Raw genomic sequence first — 7,499 nt, forward strand, 5'->3', positions numbered from 1 at the left:
ATGATTTGATACAGCTATTTCATTGGCGATCATGATGTTGTGCAAGTGAGCATAGTGTTGTGATGGTAGATGTGCACAATATATTGTGCATTGACTGTATACAGGGATCCCACTGTTGTTGCATTGAGTAACATCACTCATCCATCTTTTTTTCTCCCTCAAGCATTTGATGATCTGGTGTCACAAGGTCACAAAGTATTAATTTAACACATGGTTGATTACTGTGGTTGTAGTATATATAGAGAGCTTCATCCATCCACCCATCCATCCATCCATCCAGCCATCCATCCATCCATCCATCCATCCATCCATCCATCCATCCATCCATCCATCCAAAGGAGAGCCCAGACAACATGTGGAGTAAACTCACTTGTTCAACTCATATCTTAAACCCATAGGTGAAGTTGGGAACCTATATGAACTGCTAAATCAAGGACTTACCTTTTCAGATCGGCTCCTTCTTCACCTTAACAGATTAATGCAGATTCCGCAATAGTTCAGACGTTACACAGAACTGCCTGTCAATCTACTGCTCTATTCTTCCCTCACTTGTGAAAAAGACCCACTGATAAAGTCACAGCTCCGATTAGCCTCTTCAAAAATGGAGTTCTGGAACATGGCCCATTTGGACTGAATGTCAATGGCCCTCCCTGAGACGTGGTCAAAGTTGTACTGGAGGTGGGAGATGAAATTATTTCTGAGAGCTGACTCTGCTAGACTTTCTCATCAGACCATCACAGTACGTAAGAGGCTGCCAGTTCGGAAGGGAATCCTCCACCGCTAGTGTAGCCAACACACCACTGGGGGTGAATGATTAAGGAGGTGAGTCATGCAAAAGATATTGAGAACTGTGTCTTAAAATTTGGTTATCGCAATTAGAAAAAAATTAAGCATTGCTTTCATTATGATACAATACAATTTTACACTGCAAACTACAACCACCAGAATAATCATATTATGTTATACTTACAGTGTCAATCACAATTTCACATCGGCCTGTTAATATATTCATGAACGCAGATTATTCAATAAAGCACTTGTATTGGATATCATTGTACATGTGCAAATGGTCAAAATGTTGCGGCTGGTCGGTGTAATGGCAAATATAACACCAATTCCAATGAAGTTAGGATGTTGTATAAAACATACATAAAAAAAGAATACAATGGTTTGCTAATCCTTTTCAACCTATAGTCAATTGACTGTAATACAAAGACAAGATATATAATGCTCAAACTGATTAACCTTATTGTGTTCCAAAAAAGATGGGGCAGGTGCAATGAAAGAATGGGAAAGTTGAGGAATGCTAAAAAACATTCCACAGGTGAACAGGTTAATTGGAAACAGGTGAATGTCATGATTGGAGCGAGGTTCGCCACTCTGTGAACAACCGCGTGACAGTTTACAGTTTACATACAGTACCTGTCAACCCCTGGGTTTCCTGAATCTTACGAAAGTTGTAATTTGCCCCTACATATCTGTATATAATCTTACACATGACACATTATTTTCGAATGGCTGCTATCGCGTGAAAGGAAATCAACTATGTACAGCATACATGTTTGAAAAGCTGTTTCCAGCTGTACAAAGTACGCCGAAAGTGTACAAATTAACAGGTATGAGTTTAAGAAACAATCTTCCTAAAGGTACGCTTGCAAGGAATATGTGGATTTCATCATCTATGGTCCAGAATATCACCAAAAGATTCACAGAATCTGGATAAATAAATCTGGATAGCATGTAAGCGACAAGGCCAAAAACCAACATTGAATGCCCATGACCTTTGCCCTCTTAGGCGGCACTGCATTAAAAAGCGGAAAACTCTGGTATGCAAAGCGAGAGCCATATATCAACAACATCCAGAAATGCTGCCGGCTTTTCTGAGATCATCTGCGCAAAGTGGAACATTGTGCTATGGTCTGATGATTCCACATTTCAAATTGTTTTTGGAAATCATGGATATTGTGTCCTCTGGGCACAAAAGGACCATCCGGATTGTTACCATGTTCCTATAATTTCGGCCATTTCATTCACCGTTAACACATTCAAATTGTTGTGGAAACTGTCAATGTTTGTTTTATTTTTGTTTGAAGGCACCTTCACAAGTCCCTGATGTTCCTCCAGAGCATCCACCTGGATTCCACAGTGACCCTGGCATGTCACCTTTGACCTCTCATAGAGTGACTGAGCAGTGCGTTGTCCGCTGGTGTTAACCTGATGTTTAGATAGACTGCCTGCTTCTCAAAACAGGGACAACATGACAGGGCAGGTCACCAAAGGGAGATGAAAACAAAGAGTCAGATTTCACAGAGCCTCTATCAATCAAACATCTTACAATCACACTCACACGACCCACAGGAATCCCAGTGGCTTCAAAGAGACACATGGGAGGGATTTTTCCAACATTCACAGAATGGAGTTGTTGTAGATCTGTGTTGGTGTTTATTGTCCTTTGTTGCCACTTGACACAACCTGAAGAGGTAACCAAGACTTTCCGGTATTTACCATTATGAAAGTAATGCAGCAATGCAGGGGCATTGTCTTCCTTTTCTGTAATATCATAAAACAAGCACGGGCAAGTTCCAGGACATTCCCAGACATAAATCATGGGAAATTGATTTTGTTGAATGAAGAATTGTCTGTAGACTGACACAGAAAGAAGACATACCAGACCAGGGGTTACTAACCGTTTTGAAACTGAGAGTTACTTCTGGGGTACTGAATAGTGCCATGGGCTACCTACTAGTTTGATACACACTTCTATAAATAACGCATCTGTTCAAATGACCTTTAATTACATGCCATTAGTAATTGTTAATGATATTGATCTACACTATGCGCCAATAGTTCAGACACTCATTCAATAGCTCTGGAAAGTGTATCCAAACCTTTGAGTGGTAGTGCATGTCGACACTGATTTCACACAACAATAATCAACAATGATTTAACAAGGTAGGAAACTGATGACTATTGATATGCAACACTTTATTTCTCAAAATCTCAATCAAACGTTTACATTTTCATATAATCACTTGTACAACATTCCTTACCAAAATGCCCCATCACTGGTGAACTATTTCTAGAACAGGTCTGCGGACTACTCATGTGGTCCCTGGGGGCTACCTGGTGCCCATTGGCACCATGTTGTAGACCCCTGTACTAAATCAGGAGTAAACTTGTCAACTTGGTTGTTGTGCAGCAACAGCGCAACAATCCCCTGTTCAAGTCTTAAATCTGCTTAGGAAGGTGTGTAAATACTTTTAAACCCTGGGCTGATTGTTGTGAAATGGCTAAAACTCCTTAAGCGCTGTTCTGAATACCGCAATATAATCACCCATCCTTTATGTGGGATTCTGTCGGTATGTTTGACCACCCATTGTGGCAGAATTGGTTGATATCTTGGCAAGAACTGGCAGAAGAACATCCCTCAAGTATGATGTTAGCAATTGGTACAGAATACTTAGGTTTGAAAGCCTCACCTTGATTTCTCCAAACATGCCTTTAGTCCATCCATCCATCTATTATCGATACCGCTTATCCTCACAAGGGTCGGGGGGCGTGCTGGAGCCTATCCCAGCTGTCTTCGGGGCAGTAGGCGGGTTGACACCCTTAATTGGGTGCTAGCCAATCGCAGGGCAAACATCCACACTCACAATCACACCTAGGGGCAATTTAGAGAGTCCAACTTACTTACCATGCATGTTTTTGGAATGTGGGAGGAAACCGGAGTACCCGGAGAAAAGCCACGCAGGCACGGGGAGAACATGCAAACTCCACACAGGGAGGCCGGAGCCGGGATCGAACCCACGACGAGGCAGACGTGCTAACCAGTCGACCACCGTGCCGCCATGCCTTTAGTCATCATGGAAAAATGATGTCACATTGCCTGACCTTAAAGGTTTTGTCCAAGAGGTATTTGGTTTGTGCATTTGGCTAGCTGAAGATATCAATAACGAAGCAGGACATCAGTGTCTTTAAATTCAGGAGAATTGAGACTCTGAATAGTCTTGGTTGGTGTGAATGTAACCGTGAATTGTTGTTTGTCTTTATGTGACCTGTGATTAACTGGTAACCAGTCCAGAGTTTACCCTGTTTCTTGCCAAAAATCAGCTGAGAGAGGTTCCACCTCACATATGATCGAAACAAGGACATGTGCCATTCAACATGTATGGATGGATATACAGGCTTAAAAAAAAGAAAAGAAAAAAAAAGAAATCTACCCACCTTACAGTTGCTGTTGCCACTCACTGTTTTGGACTTGCATACTGCATTCATTTTTTGTGTGGTGCATTGGGCTTTTTAGAGTGCTTTAGGGAGGACTGTGTTGTAGTTCTTCAAAAGGCAAAAAAAAACCCACCTGTTGCTAGGGTGTCCAGTGTTTACCCTCAATTTGATTTGAATATGCATGTGAGTACATTTAAAATTCTTCTTTCAATGTTCGCCACCCTGTATCCACCACCTAGCTGTGCGGCCTTACCTCAGCGGTGCACCTGTCTGCAGTGGGCATCTGTGGGTGGGCGGGCCTTGGCTGCTAGCAGAACATTCCAGAGGAGAAGTCACCCCATTAATCCCTTTAGTTTAGACCTGGCATTCATCTGCCCCTCACCCTTCCTCTAGTACCTCCATTCTACCTCCTTGCCTCCTTCTCTCTCATCATTGCACCTTCTTCACATCTTTCCTTTTCAGTACTTGTCAGGCTTAACTGGGATATTGCTATGTCAAAGTTGGACACTGTGAGAACAAGATTAAAGGACAAGTACTCCCACGTGCACGCGTACCCTCCGGCACATAGGACACAAGCTTTTAATCTCCCCAAATATTCAGCAATGAAAGCAAATATTTTTATGTCCAACATCTGAAGGCTCATTTTGAAAAAGCTAAAATCCATGAGTCTGTGGTTTTCCAGGACATTTTGGTCATTTTTGTTTCAATAAGTGAATGTCTGTGTTTAATTTCTCTTTTCACTCTCCCATTGTCACAGTTCACTGCTATATAGGTGATTTCAACAAAATCATCTTTACTGATCTCTACAGGGCCTCCTTTACATTCTGTTTGAGTTAATTCCAAAAGTGTTTGATGGTGGTTTACATCAGAGCTCTCAGATTCTTCCACACCAAACTCATCCAACCATGCCTTGTGGAAGTTGTTTTGTGCACTGAAGTTGTTTTGTGCACTGAGACTGTGCATGAGGGGCGGTTGAGGATTCGGGGCACCCGTCACATCAATGCCAAAAATATTATTTTTTAGGGCCCCTGTTAGTCATGCGCCCTTAAAATCGACATTACTTTTCTCCCACTGATGGCGCCCCAGGGTACAGTTATGATGGAACAAAAAATGTCCTTCCCAAAACTGTTCCCACAAAGTTGGAAGCAACATTTCAAAAGGTGAAGAAAAATATCACTAGCAGCCATGGTACTCTAGTCCAAAATGGAAAAACATAATTTTAGCGGCACAATAAACACAGCATCGGCTGCTCTGGCACCCCCTTCCCTTAATTCTCAGGCTAGGAGATTCCCACCATCTCGACATCCCAGAGAAAACTTTACAACCCTACAACCTTACACCTGTAGTCATTTCCACATCTATGGATTTTGTTGTATTCATGACAACTAAGACTAGAACTCGGACGTGAGTGAGTGAGTAAGTGAGTGAGTGAGGTGGCCTTATAGGGTCAATAGCACTCCACACAGAAAGTTGACACTCATTCAAAACCAAAACCTTTTATATTTGAAGCAACCGTGCTAACCTATCCATCGCCTTTATTACGTGTAATTTTGTCTACTACGCACACTGGCATAAATACCATATCCACTAACACAAATCGGGACAGTCACATTCAGTCAACATTCAACGCTGCTTCCTATAATGTAATATCCTCGATTCATTTACCCCAAGATCAATTTTGGTGAGTTAAAGGCTAGCTAAGAATAGAGGACAACATAATGCCCCGGGGATTGGGAAAATCCACAAATAAGAATATTGGTTTCATCAACAGGGCCGAAACCTGTGAGGAAAAGCCACAGTTTATAGTCCAAACTTTAAAATAAATTCATCAAGAAATTGAGGAATTAGGCACACAATAATTTTTTCCCCATAAATTTAGTGAAGAAAGCAGGGCAGTGTCCTAGTGGTTAGCATGTTTTCCTCCCTATTCTGAAACTCTGAGTTTTAATATCAGCTTCAACCTTCCTATGTAGACTTTGCGTGTTGTCCCCGTACATGCATTCGTGTTCCCAAGGCACTCCCACATTCCACAAACATGCAGAGAGGTTCATTGTAGACTCTAAATTGTCCATAAGTGTGATTGTGAGTGTGAAAGGTTGCTTGTATATGTGCCCTGCTATTGAATGGCAACCAGTTCAAGTTTACGTACTTCACCTCTTGCCCAAAGTCAGCTGGGATAAGCACTCACCAGCAACCCGAATGAAGACAAACACTATAGAAAATGGATGACAGTGACTAACAATTATAATACATTGGACAAGCATCTTGGTATGGTGCAGATTATTATCTACAGTATATAACCTGCTCCAGCGAGTGCCAGTGTTTTGTGATGCTTGCTGGATCCTTGAGCCACACCAGGTAGTCAGTGTGGAGAGTGGTGAGTCCCAAGCTGTGTTGGCACTGTTTACCCACAGACCAGAGCCGCTCTGAGGGCCTGGGGAGAAATAACAGTCAGGCCAGAGGCTATTAAAGCTCTGATGGCTTTTGACAGTAATTTCTTCATGAGTCCACTGCTCATGGAGGAGGCCAGTGGTGAGTCCGGGTGCCTGCTCTTGTCCATTAACGCACACAAACTGTGCCCACAAGTCCCACTCAATAGTATCTCTGTGCTCAGGGGGTTTGTTTGTGCTTGTGTGACGGAGAGAGGTGAGAAAAAAAAAAGGGTCAAAGAGTTGGGGAGCGGGAGACCTTGCCAATTGTGCAAGCCAAAAATTATGGATAGTTTTCTTCAGCTACTCCATCAGTTCGGGCAAAAATCCAAGCCACCACGGGAACACATAACCATATCTTGACACACAGCCAACTCGTAAAAGGTGTTTATGTGTATCTCAACCCAAACGGAGAAGAAATCATAGATGACAAGACTTGAGCTTTGTGGGCGAAGTAGAAGTCCCAGAATTAAGTTGACAAGAGGCTTGAGGAAAAGCTGCTGAGAGGTAATTACGAATAAACAATAAGATGTTGCAAACACCCACCGCCCATTAACAGATTACATGGCTGTTTGGAAAAGGCAAATGGTGTTCTGGGCATTGAGATTAACTAGAAGATTGAGATTAACTAGGAACTCAATTTTCAAACATGTAATTGGCTTTGTTTTTTTTTGTGGCTGGAGAAAGTACTTAAGAAGGCCATAGGTTATTTATAACTAATCCCCCATCTCAGGGCAAACGGTCCAAATCTCTGCGGACTGACTTTAACCAGACCATCGGGTCGGATTATATCACAGAAAGAAGACTAATTTGTTAAACATAAATTTGAAGCTAAAGACTCAATGA

Source organism: Filicampus tigris, chromosome 11 (genome assembly GCF_054856515.1).
Source record: "Filicampus tigris isolate MCC_2025a chromosome 11, RoL_Ftig_1.0, whole genome shotgun sequence".
In the NCBI taxonomy this organism is placed as follows: domain Eukaryota; kingdom Metazoa; phylum Chordata; class Actinopteri; order Syngnathiformes; family Syngnathidae; genus Filicampus; species Filicampus tigris.